General features: G+C 37.9%; 1 protein-coding gene across 1 annotated transcript in view; it reads left to right on the forward strand.

The window, feature by feature from the left end:
• Positions 1–19,680, forward strand: part of LOC134531231 (protein glass) — a 663,482-nt gene that overhangs the window by 271,666 nt on the left and 372,136 nt on the right. The window lies entirely within an intron of this gene.

Genomic DNA, 19,680 nt, shown 5'->3' on the forward strand with positions numbered 1-19,680 from the left:
GAAGTCTCCTCCAGTGTTGTCAGAGGTGTTGCCAACGGGATCTGCTCCAACATCGTCGGCGCCGACGTCATGGTTCCCGTAGTCGATGGTACATCCTCCATCGAGTACGACGTTAAAGTCGGTAAAGATGCCATCGAAGTCTCAAGAACAGGCAATTACACGACTTATGCACCAGAAGAAACAAACTAGGTGATCCGTACACCGTCGACGGCAGTAACAAACTGAACGTCCTGCTGTCTAGGACTCGCTTATATACATGCACCGTATGGAATAATACGCTAGTCAAATCATGAACAATTTACTAAAATACTAGAGTCAAAACAACATTAAAAAAATAGAAGCACCATCAACAAAAAAGGAAGCATATTTGGAAGCACCAACAACGAGAAGGCAGCACATTTGGAAGCACCGACAACGAAAAGATAGCACCGCCATCGAAAAGGCAGCACATTCGGAAGCACCGACTACGAAAAGACAGCACATTTGGAAGCACCGACAACGAAAAGATAGCACCACCATCGAAAAGGCAGCACATTTGGAAGCACCGACAACGAAAAGGTAGCAAATTTGGAAGCACCAACAACGAAAAGGCAGCACGTTCGGAAGCATCGACAACGAAAAGGCAGCACATTTGGAAGCACCGACAACGAAAAGGCAGCACATTTGGAAGCACCGACAACGAAAAGGCAGCACATTTGGAAGCACCGACAACGAAAAGGCAGCACATTTGGAAGCACCGACAACGAAAAGGCAGCACATTTGGAAGCTCCATCAACAAAAAAAAGGCAAAAAGGAAGCACAAGTTACGAGATCTAAGTCTTAGTTAGAAATCAGAATACATGAAATAAAAACATTAAATTCTTATAATTTAAATATTTATTTTATTTCTTTACATTATACAAATGCAAGTAAAACAAACCATTATTGTATGTAGCCAGCTTTCCTCAGTTCCATGGAGCTACGAAGCTTCTAGAACATAAGTTTGCGAGACTGCGAGAATACAGGACTACAAGTCTACACGAGTACTTGACTACTTCTTAGCTCCAACAGCTCCAAATGGCTCCAAATGCTCCAAACGGCCTCCAAATGGCTCCAACAGCTCCAACAGCCTCCAAATTCTTAACACTGCTCCAAATGGCTCCAAATGCTCCAAAAGGCCTCCAAATGCTTGACAGCTCCAAATTGCTCCAAATGCTCCAAACGGCCTCCAAATGGCTCCAAATGCTCCAAACGGCCTCCAAATGATTGACAGCTCCAAATGCTCCAAATGGCTCCAACAGCTCCAAATGGCTCCAACAGCTCCAAATGGCTCCAAATGCTCCAAACGGCCTCCAAATGCTTGACAGCTCCAAATGCTCCAAATGGCTCCAACAGCTCCAAATGGCTCCAAATGCTCCAAACGGCCTCCAAATGATTGACAGCTCCAAATGCTCCAAATGGCTCCAACAGCTCCAAAAGGCTCCAAATGCTCCAAACGGCCTCCAAATGCTTGTCAGCTCCAAATGCTCCAAATGGCTCCAACAGCTCCAAAAGGCTCCAAATGCTTCAAAAGGCTCCAATTATCGCATCTGTCTTCGTCGGCATTTTCTCTTTTGCTCCCACTGCTCCAACAGCATTATGTTATATGATTCTATGGATACTTTGTTACGTAGCTACAGGTCTACGATGTTCCAATGCATCATGTTTACGAAGCTTCCAGAACACATGGTTACGAGACTGCGAGGCTACAGGACTACGAAGCTTCCAGGACACGAGGCTACATGGCTACGAGACTACATGACTCTAACTGATTACAATAGCACCACTCAGTGGTGAGGGTTAGGTTATCTAATGCAAAGCAAATTGATGCAAGTAGTTCTGGCTGTCATTAACAGATGTAGCCATGTGTTGCTTGCAGGTAAATATTAATTAGTTATTTTATGTGGGATGCGGGATGCTCACTAACGATCGCAAAAGATGGATGGCTTCGCTAGACACCAAGGAGAAGGAATTTCGTTTTGTACGTTAAAGCTTCACAGAAGACTCATGATTTATTATTTGACCGAGCAAAGATTTTTTTTTGTTTCCACCTGATAAAATTATTCATGCGCAGATCAACTTCTCATCTGTAACCAGAAGCACTCGGAGAAAACCACCAGATGTCTAGTCAGGAATATTCAGGAGAACTAAGAGAAAACCATAAAAAAATAGTGTCAGGACAAATCAGGAGCACATGGAGAAAACCACCATAATATTGACAAGAATAATCAGGAGCACAAGAAGAAAACCATCATAATATTGACAAGTATAATCGGGAGCAAACGGAGAAAACCACCACAAGTTTTCTTTGATATCATAAAATTACAGAAAAAAAAATTTAAAATAAATACAAAAAAAAAAATACAAAATCAAATTCTGGCTTGTACTAGAACTCTAACTTGGCATGTCAATGATAAGTTCACAAGCTAGTAGAATTTGATTTTGTATTTTTTTTTTTTGTATTTATTTTTTTTTATTAAATTTTTTTTCTGTAATTTTATGATATCAAAGAAAACTTGTGGTGGTTTTCTCCGTTTGCTCCCGATTATACTTGTCAATATTATGATGGTTTTCTCCTTGTGCTCCTGATTATTCTTGTCAATATTATGGTGGTTTTCTCCATGTGCTCCTGATTTGTCCTGACACTATTTTTTTATGGTTTTCTCTTAGTTCTCCTGATTATTCCTGACTAGACATCTGGTGGTTTTCTCCGAGTGCTTCTGGTTACAGATGAGAAGTTGATCTGCGCATGAATAATTTTATCAGGTGGAAACAAAAAAAAATCTTTGCTCGGTCAAATAATAAATCATGAGTCTTCTGTGAAGCTTTAACGTACAAAACGAAATTCCTTCTCCTTGGTGTCTAGCGAAGCCATCCATCTTTTGCGATCGTTAGTGAGCATCCCGCATCCCGCATAAAAGAGCTAAATATTATTTACCTGCAAGCAACATGTGGCGACATCTGTTGTTGAAAAGCAGAACTACATGCATCAAGTACCTTTGCATTAGATAACCTACCTCTCACCACTGAGTGGTGCTATTGTAATCAGTTAGAGTCATGTAGTCTCGTAGCCATGTAGCCTCGTGTCCTGGAAGCTTCGTAGTCCTGTAGCCTCGCAGTCTCGTAACCATGTGTTCTGGAAGCTTCGTAAACATGATGCATTGGAACATCGTAGACCTGTAGCTACGTAACAAAGTATCCATAGAATCATATAACATAATGCTGTTGGAGCAGTGGGAGCAAAAGAGAAAATGCCGACGAAGACAGATGCGATAATTGGAGCCTTTTGAAGCATTTGGAGCCTTTTGGAGCTGTTGGAGCCATTTGGAGCATTTGGAGCTGACAAGCATTTGGAGGCCGTTTGGAGCATTTGGAGCCTTTTGGAGCTGTTGGAGCCATTTGGAGCACTTGGAGCTGTCAATCATTTGGAGGTCGTTTGGAGCATTTGGAGCCATTTGGAGCTGTTGGAGCCATTTGGAGCATTTGGAGCTGTCAAGCATTTGGAGGCCGTTTGGAGCATTTGGAGCCATTTGGAGCTGTTGGAGCCATTTGGAGCTGTTGGAGCCATTTGGAGCATTTGGAGCTGTCAATCATTTGGAGGCCGTTTGGAGCATTTGGAGCAATTTGGAGCTGTCAAGCATTTGGAGGCCGTTTGGAGCATTTGGAGCCATTTGGAGCTGTGTTAAGCATTTGGAGGCTGTTGGAGCTGTTGGAGCCATTTGGAGGCCGTTTGGAGCATTTGGAGCCATTTGGAGCTGTTGGAGCTAAGAAGTAGTCAAGTACTCGTGTAGACTTGTAGTCCTGTATTCTCGCAGTCTCGCAAACTTATGTTCTAGAAGCTTCGTAGCTCCATGGAACTGAGGAAAGCTGGCTACATACAATAATGGTTTGTTTTACTTGCATTTGTATAATGTAAAGAAATAAAATAAATATTTAAATTATAAGAATTTAATGTTTTTATTTCTTGTATTCTGATTTCTGACTAAGACATAGATCTCGTAACTTGTGCTTCCTTTTTGCCTTTTTTTTTTGTTGATGGAGCTTCCAAATGTGCTGCCTTTTCGTTGTCGGTGCTTCCAAATGTGCTGCCTTTTCGTTGTCGGTGCTTCCAAATGTGCTGCCTTTTCGTTGTCGGTGCTTCCAAATGTGCTGCCTTTTCGTTGTCGGTGCTTCCAAATGTGATGCCTTTTCGTTGTCGGTGCTTCCGAATGTGCTGCCTTTTCGTTGTTGGTGCTTCCAAATTTGCTGCCTTTTCGTTGTCGGTGCTTCCAAATGTGCTGCCTTTTCGATGGCGGTGCTATCTTTTCGTTGTCGGTGCTTCCAAATGTGCTGCCTTCTCGTTGTTGGTGCTTCCAAATATGCTTCCTTTTTTGTTGATGGTGCTTCTATTTTTTTAATGTTGTTTTGACTCTAGTATTTTAGTAAATTGTTCATGATTTGACTAGCGTATTATTCCATACGGTGCATGTATATAAGCGAGTCCTAGACAGCAGGACGTTCAGTTTGTTACTGCCGTCGACGGTGTACGGATCACCTAGTTTGTTTCTTCTGGTGCATAAGTCGTGTAATTGCCTGTTCTTGAGACTTCGATAGCATCTTTACCGACTTTAACGTCGTACTCTATGGAGGATGTACCATCGACTACGGGAACCATGTAGTCGGCGCCGACGATGTTGGAGCAGATCCCGTTGGCAACACCTCTGACAACACTGGAGGAGACTTCGATATGTGCTGTTCCACCATCAGCTGAAGTTTCATCAGCATTGAATACTTCAATTAATGAAGAGCGTACTTCGCATCAGTGCAAATACTGTGGTGCATCATTTACTATCACCTCAAATGCTCGCAGACATGAAAGAAGCGGTTGTTCTAATAATGTTCAAAGAATACAATTTCAGTGCAATAAGTGCAATAAACTAATTTCACGTCTCGATAGCTTACATCGTCATTATAAAAAATGCTCCGAGATGTATAATGAACATGGTTATTGATTTGACTCATGTGTTGTACCGGCTAATGAGACTATATAAGTGCTATGAACTTCAGTCCGTCTCTGGCTGTGGTGATGAACGGATCGGATAGACATTTAAAGTCATGTAAAAGGCTTAGTCCGTACAATAAGAAGACTGTTTGAATCGAGGAATCCAAAAGGCTTTGGTAATTTGTCAGTGTTTTTTTTTGTACTTGTAGTAGTGTATTGAATTAATGTAATAAAATTTTTTTTTAAAAGAACTTGTGGTGTTTTTAGTTTCTCAAACCTAACACTTTTTTAGTATTTTTTTAAATTAAAGTTGTTTTGTATCGGCCAGGGATCGAACCAAGGACCTTAACCGATCCAATCAATTATTATATGGATTACTAATTTATTTAATGAATTTTGGATTTTTTCCCGCTTTTCTAGCTACATTATTACATGATTTCAAGATGGCGGCCGAATTTCAAGATGGCGGGGGGCACCTCCATAATAAATGATTACTGCACTGTAGCGGGTTAGAATAAAATTATCCAGATGGAAATTTACTCTATAATACAGATACACACACAATATGGCGTACTCCAGCATGTGGTAGCTCCTGGTAGCATGTACTGAACATAAAATGTCGGATCCATGATGGTCGACAAGGACAAAGTCAAATTTCCAGGACAAAGTCAAATTTCAAGGTCAAGGTCAAAGTTCAAGGTCGAGGTCAAAGTTCAAGGTCAAGGTCAAATTTCAAGGTCAAGGTCAAATTTCAAGGTCAAGGTCCAGGTTCAAGGTCAAGGAAAAGTTCAAGGTCAAGGTCAAATTTCAAGATCAAGGTCAAAGGCCAAGGTCAATGTTCAATGTCAACAGTTGAGGACAAAAGTATGGTGACCAGATAATTATACTACATGGTATCGGAACACTCTAGCAGACGAAAACAATATGGTGGTCTCCAGCGGACAGAGACAAGATGGCGGACATGATGTCATACCAGTTGATGATATATACCTTGGTACTGGTGGTGGTAGATCAGTCTAGGTAGCTTTCATGGAGGAAGGATCGACCGTTTACTCTCGCCGGGAATCGAACCAAGGATGTACATCGATATAATCAAACAGAATTCAAATACGTTAATTTTTTGATGAATTTTGGAATTTTTTTCATTAAAATCGGATAATAAATAAAGATTTTCAAGATGCGTCCAAATTTCAAGATGGCGGACATGACGTCATACTGCCGGATTATATATATGCTATGAAACATGTGGTGGGAGTCAGTCTGCCTGCATCCACCACAGGGGAAGGATCGGTCGCTATTTTTAATTTTTTTTGCACTCGTCGGGTTCGAACCGAGGACTCCGAGCTCCGTGTCGTAAAAGTATATTTTTTATTAATATTTTATTAAAATTTTATTATTTTAATTTTTTTATAATTTTTTAAAAAAAATTCCTAAAATCTGATAATAAATAAAAAAGTTAAAGATGGCGACCGTAACAAAATTTGCAACGGTGACATCCTAATTCAAAATGGTGGATAACACAACGCCGGAATGTTCGAGAAAACAAAATGACGTCATCAAAAATGGCGGATCCAAGATGGCGGACGTGATCTACTTGTCCCGTTACGCTGTGTCCCGTTACGCTCACCCAATATGGCCCCCGTGACGTCACAATCCAATATGGCGGACACCGGCACCTCGTACCTCAGCCTGAAGCCTGACGTCAGCGATGGACGTGACGTCAGAGATGTGGCTCGGCACCTCGCACCTCAGCCTGAAGCCTGTGCCAGGGGCCCCATTCCTATACTACTGCTAGTCATTTCAGGACCGCATGACCTTCGTCGTTAGCTAATTATATTCAATTAATCCATCGTGATATTTTTATACATTCTAAAGGACCAAGTAACCTTGAAAAATATTTTAGTAACACCAAGAGGTTTTAAACCTGTAAATATTCAATCACTACATTTTGTACTACGCGCAATCAACAAAAAGGAAGCACCGTCAACGAAAAAGGCAGCACATTTGGAAGCACCGACAACGAAAAGACAGCACAACCAACGAAAAGGAAGCACATTTGGAAGCACCGGCAACGAAAAGGCAGCACCGCCAACGAAAAGGCAGCACCGCCAAAGAAAAAGCAGCTCATTTGGAAGCACCGACAACGAAAAGGCAGCACATTTGGAAGCACCTACAACGAAAAGACAGCACCGCCAACAAAAAGGAAGCACATTTGTAAGCACCGACAACGAAAAGGCAGCACCGCCAACGAAAAGACAGCACCGCCAACGAAAAAGCAGCTCATTTGGAAGCACCGACAACTATAAGGCAGCACCGCCAAAGAAAAAGCAGCACATTTGGAAGCACCGACAACGAAAAGGCAGCACCGCCAACGAAAAGGAAGCACATTTGGAAGCACCGACAACTAAAGGCAGCACCGCCAACGAAAAGACAGCACCACCAACTAAAAAGCAGCTCATTTGGAAGCACCGACAACTATAGGGCAGCACCGCCAACGAAAAAGCAGCACATTTGGAAGCACCGACAACGAAAACGCAGCACCGTTAACGAAAAGGCAGCACATTTGGAAGCACCGACAACGAAAAGACAGCACATTTGGAAGCACCGTCAACGAAAAGGCAGCACCATCGACGAAAAGGAAGCACATTTGGAAGCACAAGTTACGAGAACTAAGTTTTAGTTAGAAATCAGAATACAATAAATAAAAACATTAAATTTTTATAATTCAAATTATTTATTTTATTTCTGTACATTATACAAATGCATGTAAAACAAGCCATTATTGTATGTAGCAAGCTTCCCTCAGTTCTTTGAGTATGAAGGATATTTCTTTGATGCACGAAAAGTTTCCTGCACAAAGCGAGCCATGTAGAAGTCTTAGCCGGACAACCAATATGTTTGGATCTTTCCATGATGTGTAATCAATCTCTTCTACCACCATTTTACTTGCTTGTTTATTATAAATATTATGATGTCTGGTGTATTCCGTTTTAACAACAACCTCAGGGTAACTTTCATTATCGAGATAGTGATCATCACAAGCTTGATCAGATTTATTTAATATATCTCGACGTTTCCATCGTTTCGGTCTCAGTACACCGACACAGTCTTCAATCTTGCCTGCTTTAGCTGCTTCATCACAGTCTATGTCTTTGTCAACAGCCTCAGAGTCGCTGTAGCAATCACCGTAGAAGGCATCATCTTCACCCAGATTACCGTAAGAATTCGATGCCGATGATGTTGAAGTGTCTTCATCGTCTTCATGCTTCCTTTTTAGGAGTCCATCATTTTTACAGAGTAGGAAAGATCTACTTGAATTCGGCTGGAATGTATTCTCACTTTTCACGTTAAGGATTCTTCCATTGTCTTCATTCTTCCATAAAACATCATCATCCTTCATTTAAGTTTTTTTGTCGAGAGCGGAAGAGCCGCGTACATAATCTCTCCCAAGTCAAGGAAAATTATTGTCGTAATGCAAATCGCTCTTCCTTAGCCTAGTAGAGCCATCGTTGTCCTCTAGCTTGTACGCAGGCTTGGCGTTACAAGTTCTGTCAAGTCTTTTTAAGCTCTCTCTCCGCGTAAACGACTTGCTACATCTAACACAACTTATCATATTACGTAGTGGATTTTTAACACAGTCATTCTTCTCGTGTTGTCTTCCATTCTTTCTCAAGATAAATTCTTTGCTGCAAAACTTACACCTGTGTCCTTTCAATACAGCAAGAGTCTCCGAATCAGGATTCATATTAGTTACTGAGACTATTGTCAGATGCAAACTGAGTGAATTAAATTAGATACATTACTTAAATAGAATTTTCTAAATATTTCAACAGCAAGAATTAAGTTACCTCATACAAAAGAAATTGTTTCATGTGGTTTCGATTATTAGCATGAGATGTCGCCACGTGTTGTGTTGAGTCATAATTTATTTAGTTCTTTTATGTGGTATGCGGGATGCTCACTAACGTTCGCAAAACAAGGATGGCTTCGCTAGACATCAAGGAGAAGGAAGTTTGTCTTTCATGTTAATGCTTCTCAGCTGTCTAAAAGCATATTATTTGTCTGAGTAAAGTTATTATTTTTTAAATCCACCTGATAAAAATATTGTATGTTCTGATTTATTGACAGTATTTCACTGATTAAATGTAACTCTGAATAGAAATGACATGACTCAGTAAGTAAAAACTTCTTCATGCAGAGTTAGATCTCTCACAATTAATCAGGAGCACTCGGTGTTAACCATCAGATGTCTAGCCAGGAATAATCAGAAACACTTGGAGAAAGCCATCAATATAATATCAAGATTAATCAGAAGCACTCGGAGAAATCCATCAGATGTCTAGTTAGGTATATTCAGAAGCACACGGAGTAAACCACCATAATATTGTCAAGAATAATCGGAAGCTCACGGAGAAAACCACCATAATATTGTCAAGAATAATCAGGAGCACACGGAGAAAACCACCATAATATTAACAATAATAATCGGAAGCACACAGAGAAAACCACCATAATATTGACAAGAATAATCGGAAGCACACGGAGAGAACCACCACAAGTTTTCTTTGATATCATAAAAATACAGAAAAAATATTTAATAAATAACAAAAAAATTAATAAAAAAATTTAAATAACAAAATAAAATACAAAAATACATAAACATATTCTGCTTGCTTGTGAACTTCTCATTGTTGAGCAAAGATATAGTTCTAGTACAAGCCAGAATTTTATGTATTTTTGTATTTTATTTTGTTATTTAAATTTTTTTATTAATTTTTTTGTTATTTATTAAATATTTTTTCTGTATTTTTATGATATCATAGAAAACTTGTGGTGGTTTTCTCCGTGTGCTTCCGATTATTCTTGTCAATATTATGGTGGTTTTCTGTGTGTGCTTCCGATTATTATCGTTAATATTATGGTGGTTTTCTCCGTGTGCTCCTGATTATTCTTGACAATATTATGGTGGTTTTCTCCGTGAGCTTCCGATTATTCTTGACAATATTATGGTGGTTTACTCCGTGTGCTTCTGAATATACCTAAATAGACATCTGATGGATTTCTCCGAGTGCTTCTGATTAATCTTGATATTATATTGATGGCTTTCTCCAAGTGTTTCTGATTATTCCTGGCTAGACATCTGATGGTTAACACCGAGTGCTCCTGATTAATGTGAGAGATCTAACTCTGCATGAAGAAGTTTTTACTTACTGAGTCATGTCATTTCTATTCAGAGTTACATTTAATCAGTGAAATACTGTCAATAAATCAGAACATACAATATTTTTATCAGGTGGATTTAAAAAATAATAACTTTACTCAGACAAATAATATGCTTTTAGACAGCTGAGAAGCATTAACATGAAAGACAAACTTCCTTCTCCTTGATGTCTAGCGAAGCCATCCTTGTTTTGCGAACGTTAGTGAGCATCCCGCATACCACATAAAAGAACTAAATAAATTATGACTCAACACAACACGTGGCGACATCTCATGCTAATAATCGAAACCACATGAAACAATTTCTTTTGTATGAGGTAACTTAATTCTTGCTGTTGAAATATTTAGAAAATTCTATTTAAGTAATGTATCTAATTTAATTCACTCAGTTTGCATCTGACAATAGTCTCAGTAACTAATATGAATCCTGATTCGGAGACTCTTGCTGTATTGAAAGGACACAGGTGTAAGTTTTGCAGCAAAGAATTTATCTTGAGAAAGAATGGAAGACAACACGAGAAGAATGACTGTGTTAAAAATCCACTACGTAATATTATAAGTTGTGTTAGATGTAGCAAGTCGTTTACGCGGAGAGAGAGCTTAAAAAGACTTGACAGAACTTGTAACGCCAAGCCTGCGTACAAGCTAGAGGACAACGATGGCTCTACTAGGCTAAGGAAGAGCGATTTGCATTACGACAATAATTTTCCTAGACTTGGGAGAGATTATGTACGCGGCTCTTCCGATCTCGACAAAAAAACTTAAATTGAAGGATGTTGATGATTTATGGAAGAATGAAGACAATGGAAGAATCCTTAACGTGAAAAGTGAGAATACATTTCAGCCGAATTCAAGTAGATCTTTCCTACTCTGTAAAATTGATGGACTCCTAAAAAGGAAGCATGAAGACGATGAAGACACTTCAACATCATCGGCATCGAATTCTTACGGTAATCTGGGTGAAGATGATGCCTTCTACGGTGATTGCTACAGCGACTCTGAGGCTGTTGACAAAGACATAGACTGTGATGAAGCAGCTAAAGCAGGCAAGATTGAAGCCTGTGTCGGTGTCCTGAGACCGAAACGATGGAAACGTCGAGATATATTAAATAAATCTGATCAAGCCTGTGATGATCACTATCTCGATAATGAAAGTTACCCTGAGGTTGTTGTTAAAACGGAATACACCAGAGATCATAATATTTATAATAAACAAGCAAGCAAAATGGTGGTAGAAGAGATTGATTACACATCATGGAAAGATCCAAACATATTGGTTGTCCGGCTAAGACTTCTACATGCCTCGTTTTGTGCAGGAAACTATTCGTGCATCAAAGAAATATCCTTCATACTCAAAGAACTGAGGGAAGCTTGCTACATACAATAATGGCTTGTTTTACTTTCATTTGTATAATGTACAGAAATAAAATAAATAATTTGAATTATAAAAATTGAATGTTTTTTTTTCTTTCTTGTTTTCTGATTTCTAACTAAAACTTAGTTCTCGTATCTTGTGCTTCCAAATGTGCTTCCTTTTCGTCGATGGTGCTGCCTTTTCGTTGACGGTGCTTCCAAATGTGCTGTCTTTTCGTTGTCGGTGCTTCCAAATGTGCTGCCTTTTCGTTGGCGGTGCTGCCTTTTCGTTGTCGGTGCTTCCAAATGTGCTGCTTTTTCGTTGGCGGTGCTGCCTTATAGTTGTCGGTGCTTCCAAATGAGCTGCTTTTTAGTTGGTGGTGCTGTCTTTTCGTTGGCGGTGCTGCCTTTTCGTTGTCGGTGCTTCCAAATGTGCTTACTTTTCGTTGGCGGTGCTGCCTTTTCGTTGTCGGTGCTTCCAAATGTGCTGCTTTTTCGTTGGCGGTGCTGCCTTATAGTTGTCGGTGCTTCCAAATGAGCTGCTTTTTCGTTGGCGGTGCTGTCTTTTTGTTGGCGGTGCTGCCTTCTCGTTGTCGGTGCTTCCAAATGTGCTTCCTTTTCGTTGGCGGTGCTGTATTTTCGTTGTCGGTGCTTCCAAATGTGCTGCCTTTTCGTTGTCGGTGCTTCTAAATGTGCTTCCTTTTCGTTGGTGGTGCTGTCTTTTCGTTGTCGGTGCTTCCAAATGTGCTGCCTATTCGTTGACGGTGCTTCCTTTTTGTTGATTGCGCGTAGTACAAAATGTAGTGATTGAATATTTACTAATTTAAAACCTCTTGGTGTTACTAAAATATTTTTCAAGGTTACTTGGTCCTTTAGAATGTATAAAAATGTCACGATGGATTAATTGAATATAATTAGCTAACGACGAAGGTCATGCGGTCCTAAAATGACTAGCCTATACGTCTGATAATGACATTACTCGGTCTAATGGACTGAAGGCAATTGATCTATATGTGTGGTTTTTTACATGAACGGCTTATAGGTTATTCAGATCATAATTTGAAAAATTAGACTTTCATAATAGGATAATCGGCACTGTATTAATTCGTTGGTCAGGTATATTGACTTGAGTTGTTTTTCGTAGAGTGAATTATTAAGAAACACCACGAAAGGTAATGGAAAACAGAATATAACATTTATTTAATAATTTTTTACAACTGTCACTGGTCAAGAATCGAACCGTGGACAGGAATCCATCGATTTAATTTGTAAATTAATAATTGATTTCATCGGAGACTTTTGGAATTTTTTCCCGCATTTCTAGCTAAATAATTACATGATTTCAAGATGGCTCCCAAATTTCAAGATGGCGGGCACCTCAGTAATAATAAATGATTACTGCACTGTAGCAGGTTAGAATAAAACTAGCATGATGGTAAGACGAGTACACACATGATGGTGTCCTCCAGCAGACGAAAACATGATGGCGGCAATGACCACTAGCATGTGGTAGCTCCTGGTAGCATGTACTGATAAAATGACGGATTCATGATGGTCGTCAAGGTCAAAGTCAAATTTCAAGTTCAAGGTCAAATTTCAAGGTCAAGGTCAAAGTTCAAGGTCAAGGTCAAAGTTTAAAATCAAGGACAAAGTTCAAGGTCAAAGTTCAAGGTCAAGGTCAAAGTTCAAGTTCAATGACAAAGTTCAAGGACAACAGACGAGGTTAAAGGTATAGTGAACAGAAAATTATATCAACATGTCGCCAGCACACTCTAGCAGACGAAAACCAGATGGATGCCTCCAGCGGACAAAGAGAAGATGGCGGACATTATGTCATACCAGCTGATGGTAAATACCTTGTTATTGGTGGTGGTAGGTCAGTCTGAAGGTGGCTTCTGTGGAGGAAGGATCTGATTTTTTTTATTTTTTGCCCTCACCGGTTTCGAACCAAGGACGGGAATCGATATAATCAATCAGAATTCTATTGAGTTAATTTTTTGATGAATTTTGGAATTTTTCCCGGTTTTCTAACATAAAAATTACGGATTTCCAAAATGGCGTCTAAATTTCAAGATGGCGACCATATCGATAATTGCAACATTAATAGGATCCAATATGGTGGTCATAACGTAAAGTGTAAGAATGACATGGTACTTAACCAAGATGGCTGGTGTAACGAAATGTTCAACATTTTTATAATCCAATATGGCGACTGTTACGATGGCTGCAACAGTGGTTTTTAAGATTTTTATTATTTATTCGATTAAATAATTTTTTTAATGATTTTTTTAAAATTTTCTTGATTTTCTAACATAAAAATTGCGGATTTTCAAGATGGCGGGCGTTACGATAACTGTAACAGTGGTTTTTAAGATTTTTATTATTTATTCGATTAAATAATTTTTTTAATGATTTTTGAAATTTTTCCCGATTTTCTAACATAAAAATTGCGGATTTTCAAAATGGCGGACATGACGTCATACTACCTGATGATATATAAGCATGGTAAAAAGTGGTAGGGGTCAGTTTGCCTGCAGCTACCATTGAGGAAGGAGCCTGTCGCCATTTTTAATTTTTTTTTGCACCCGTCGGGTTCGAACCGAGGACTCCGAATCCGTGTCTATAAAGTACGTTTTTTTATAAATATTTTATTAAAATTTTATTAATTTAATTTTTTTATAAATTTTTAAATTTTTTTCGTTAAAATCGGATTATAAATAAAAAAGTTAAAGATGGCGTACGTAACGGAAAATGCAACGGTGACGTCATAATTCAAAATGGCGAAAACAAAATGCTTGAATGTTCGAGAAAACAAAATGACGTCATCCAAAATGGCGGATCGAAGTTGGCCGCCGTGATCTACTTGTCCCGTTACAATGTGTCCCGTTACGTTGTGTCCCGTTACACTCATCCAATATGGCCGCCGTGATGTCACAATCCAATATGGCGGACACCGACAATCACAATCCTCACAATCCACAGCCTGAAGCCTGCCGCAGGAGCCCATATTATATACTACTGTAGTCATGTAGAAGTCATCGTAGATTACTTTTTTTTGAGAATCATGGATCTCCGCGTCGCGCTCGTCTGCTTAACTAGCGGGCAGGCCCTGGAAGACATCACCCTGTTTGGTGAGTTTTTAGCACCACCCCTCCCCCTCCTGTCATCGTAACTAGAAGGCATTTTCTGCTTATTCCACCTACTGTCTGTGATTCAGTCCTAAACATATGTGTTTGTATGTGTTAACAGACAGGGACCAAGTAACAGAGTTCAAATACCATAGTAATCGAGCCAGATTACCAGTGCCAGGCACCGAACACCGAAACCCGGTTGCTTTGCCAAGGACCAGATCCGTCTACGGATCGCCCAGGGCCTCTGGCGTCTCGTCACCTGTCACACTTCATCCAACAATCTCCGAAACGCCAGCCTTTTTTTTAAATCTTTTTCGGACTAGCATCCAGCCACGACGTCTTTTCGACCTAAAATCAAGAACATCACTACGATAATTTAACAAGTTATTTGTCACAAACTTTAAGTACAAATGTTTAAGCTACTTATGTTAAGGACCTAATAATGGCCGGCCCATTCTTGCACCCATTATTGTATTAATGTAATTTCATATCCATGTTGTATATGCTTTCTGTTAATTAAATCACATGTTGTAACTCTATATTATGACAAATAACCAAAAGTAAAATAAAAACAGAGAAACTAACGCCTGGACGAAATCATTGTTGTAACTTCTGGAACTAAAAGTTTCACTTGTTCCCCTCAGTGAACAGATGAGAGTGACGAGGAAGGACAATGCTAAAGGGGCGGTAGGCCGCCAGAATATTACAAAGTTTTTTTTTTTTTTAAGGAATGGTGACAGTGATAACCGTTCTCTTTGTACTGATGATTGAAGTGTTAAAATTGACAGTATACCTACTTGTAATAATACGGATGATACTGTGACGGTGTCCAGTAAATTATTGTTTGGAACTGATGACAATACAGTAGGAAAAGGACATGTTGTAGATTCTATCAATAAGGGTATTAATTACGAAGACATTTTAACTGACGAGAGTTCTAACAATGATAAATCAATTGTAGATTTTACCGACCCAGGAACATGGCCAGAAATAATTAATGATACTAATAGCCAGAATATTATGTCTCAAAATAATATCAAATGTGAAGAATTATGCAGTCAGGCTAAGAAATTACATAAAGACGATTCAGTAAAACTATTTTCTAGCTATCTTCCCAATTATAAATCTGTAAAAAATCATTAAAAGTACCCCAGTGTCTGGCTAAATTGGAGCTCTTCAAAACAGACATTAATTGTTTACTATTGGCCTAAAAGGAAGAAAATTTACCAACATAGGATTTTCTCCGACTTAATTTCGATGGAAAATGTTTTATAATAAACTTCCCAAACATTAAAACAGCAATTAACATCCTGAGTCTTATTGTCAATGGAAATCCCTCCAACAATCAAAAGGTATTGACAGTGGTCTTCAAAAAAAATTTGATCCAAGCACAAAAGTAGAAAGCAGTTTTACAACGAATTTTAGACGTGATACTCTTTCTAACATCAAGGATGTTGCCTTTCCAAGGTGATAATGTATCAATTGGTGATGTAAATAATGATTTTCTCAGAACTTTGAAGTTAATAGGAAAATACTATTAAATCACGGGGAGCACTTGGCGAAGGTAAAAAAATCTGCAATTTAAAGGGGAAAAATATATTTTGAATGATATATCATTCAAAATATAGACTCTAAGCAAAATGAAATAAAAGAAAGGTTTGTGAAATTGATAACTGTAACGAAAAAAAAGTGGTGAAGGTAATACTAATGAAATTTTAACTGTCTTAGAAGAAAACAATCTCTCTCTTGAGGAATGCAGGGCTCCAGGGTACGATGAAGGATCAAACATGTGTGGAAAAGTCAAAGGATTAAAAAATCAAGACTGTTAAAAAAAAATTATGTGGCTTTTTATTCTCCTTGTGTAGCTCACTCCTTAAACAGAATTGGAATTAATACAGGAAAAATATGTACAGAAATTATGATCTTTTTTGTAAACTTTGAAACATTGTATACTTTTTTCGCACATAGCTCTACATTATAGGATATTTTGACTTCTAAAATGCCGCTTTCGCAAAAAAAAAAAAACACAAACAAGGTCGTACTGAAGATTTGAAGGCGTAGTTCACGTCGAAAAGCAGAACCCAGGACTATTAAAGACTTTAGAACGAGTATTAACTGATTTGAAGTCAAAGCTTAGAAACAAAAGCATACAATAAAGTTATGAGTCTTAAAAAAATACATTCTTCTTTTCAAGGCCTATGTATGACAGTATTTTGGTTCAAGGTGTTGGACTGCATCAATGAAAAGAATGCAATAATTCAGTTGCAGAGTATTATTGTAGACATTGAAGTGAAAATGATTAAGGATCTAAAGGAAGACATACGGCGACTGAGAATATCGTGGGAAGACATCATCAGTGAGTCACATTTAGTGGCGGAATCAATCAAACACACCATCTAAGTTTCCAAAATTATGAAGTCGCCCTCAATTGTAAATAACTAATACAGAAGAAGAAAAACATTTTAATACTAGGATTATGTATAGAGCTTAGGATCTTATTTTAAATGATCTCAAGACAAGAATTGAATCAACCAATACACTCACTGAACTCTTCAGCCCAGTTCTTCAATTCAGCTTTATGGAAGACAGTGATTTGAGGGCTAAGGCTGAAAACCTAATCACAACTTATAAAAAATATTTGTCAGTAAACTTTCCTGACGAAACTTTACACCTGAAAAATATATTCAATTCAGTGTTTCAAGTTGAGCAAAACATTTTTTCAAGCAACCCGCTAGAGTTTTTGAATTCAATCAATGAAAAACAATTAGAACCAGAATTCATAAATGTATGTATTGCATTACTAATCTTTTGTACGATTGCAGTTACCGTTGCATCAGCAGAAAGAGTATTTTGTCAGCTGGGAAACGTATTAAAAACATGACAACGTTCTTCAATGACCCGAGAACATCTTAATTCACTTGGAGTGTTGGCAATCGAACACCGTCTTGTATCAAGCATTGACTTCAGAGATGTAATTGAAAAATTCTAAATGATGAAAGCCACTGACTTAAAATTAGTTTAAATGTGTGTTTCAAAAATAATTGTGATAAGGTTAAAATATACAAAGAAGACCACATATTTTTAATCCAGCAATGGGGCCCCCAGAATGATGTGAGAGACCTGACTGGAGGAGAGGTCAGTTCATAATCCATTAGTTAACCTAAGATGTGAACATGTTGGGAATTGATAAATTTACTCTATGTATTTATGAGAGACCTGCGCTGCGTATTCTAATAAAAACTGTTAAATGAATATTCAGTCAAAATTGTCACAGAAGTTTATTTGACATATTTGGCTTAGAACGATTCCCCTCCTTCAACCAACTCTCTTTCCAGAGAAAACGAAAGTTTGTATACGACTACTTCTCTCCAGATATGACGTGTCAGGCGCTGGAGCCGGGAGCGCTTGTTTCACAGGATTTATTTTTTTTATAGTTTTATAAAAATCATGGTCACCCTTGTAACTACTACAATTCTTGACGATGCTTATCTTTGTCAGTAGTCTAAAGGAAAAGGTATGATTTTAAATGCTTGGCCACCATGACATTAGCAAATACCTACTTTATACTTTGAGAGATATATAAATTACGAATATCTCAGATATCATAAATTTTTACGAGTTCTTTATTAAATAATTATATTTGATTAAAATAATAACATGCAACATTAATGCATAGTAATGTCTTTCAGCCCATGTCTCTAATTAAAAGTTATTATCTATAAACTTATTGCTGTCTTTAATATACGCCCCTTTCATACGTATCATGTATGATATTTTATTAACTACATTTAATTTTATTCATAAAACCTCAATATAAACATGAGATTTTGGCATAAGTATATATTTTTATACTATACTACTTTACCAATATTATATTATCATTAATGTTAAAAAATTTAAATTATTTTTTAATAAATTATAAAATGATAATCTTAAGATATAGTAATGTCATTAAACATACACGCTTTCATCTGTACATCATATACAACGAATGTAGGAAAAATACATTTATGATGTTTTACATAAAAAGGTTAGTATAATTATACTCTAATAACATAGGTATGTCTTGCGACCCATGATTTGTTAATACGATATAATATCCTAAAAGCAAAAGAAAACGTAACACATAGTTATATTTACAGTATTATAAAGTTTTTTTAAAATGTGAGGTTTAGTGAGAAGTTGTCAACCGACGAGCGAGCGAGAGACAGTCACGAAGGAGACCGTGCAGGAGGGACGAGGCGAGCTATAGCGCTAAAACGTTGAAAGAATACTATCAGCCAGCAACATCACACGCCTTTCTAATGGATCGGTTCGCCAGGCAGACAGTTCTCGAGTTTAAACGCACGTACGGTTTGGGTCATTAAGAGATATATAGAGGCCACATAATACTAAAAATCTGTGCATGTGGTGCTAATGCCATAACACATACCTACATATAAAAAATAAACAATTAATTTAAGAGTCGAAAGGAAGTAAATGAGGAAACATTGGATTAACCCACTTTACTTATAAATTAAAACGGAACTGTGCGATGGAAACTTTACAACAGACTGTAAAACAATAATTTAATTAAAAAAAATATAATTAAATTTTAACAAGAAAACTAGAAACTACGTAGTGAGCTTTTGAACTTAAAACTCACACCCTCTTCCTCGAACAACCCATCCCTGAGGTCAACACCAACATATAGACAGAACACTGAAAAATTAAAGGCAACGGGCACTAGGACATCGATATCAGAGCGCGAACGAATCTGACGAAGCTCCACATCCACGAAAGAACATCCTGCATTTGTATCAAAATTTCTTATATATTATAAAGTGTATTTGGAAACCAAATTATTGTGCAATTTTATTGCCATTGTGTTTGCTAGAAAGGGAGTAGTAAGTCCTTAATTCAGGGTAAGCTAGTTTAAGTTAAATGGTTCATTATAATACTGGATAAAACAAGCAATGTGCGATTTACAAAAACTTT

Source organism: Bacillus rossius, chromosome 3 (genome assembly GCF_032445375.1).
Source record: "Bacillus rossius redtenbacheri isolate Brsri chromosome 3, Brsri_v3, whole genome shotgun sequence".
In the NCBI taxonomy this organism is placed as follows: domain Eukaryota; kingdom Metazoa; phylum Arthropoda; class Insecta; order Phasmatodea; family Bacillidae; genus Bacillus; species Bacillus rossius.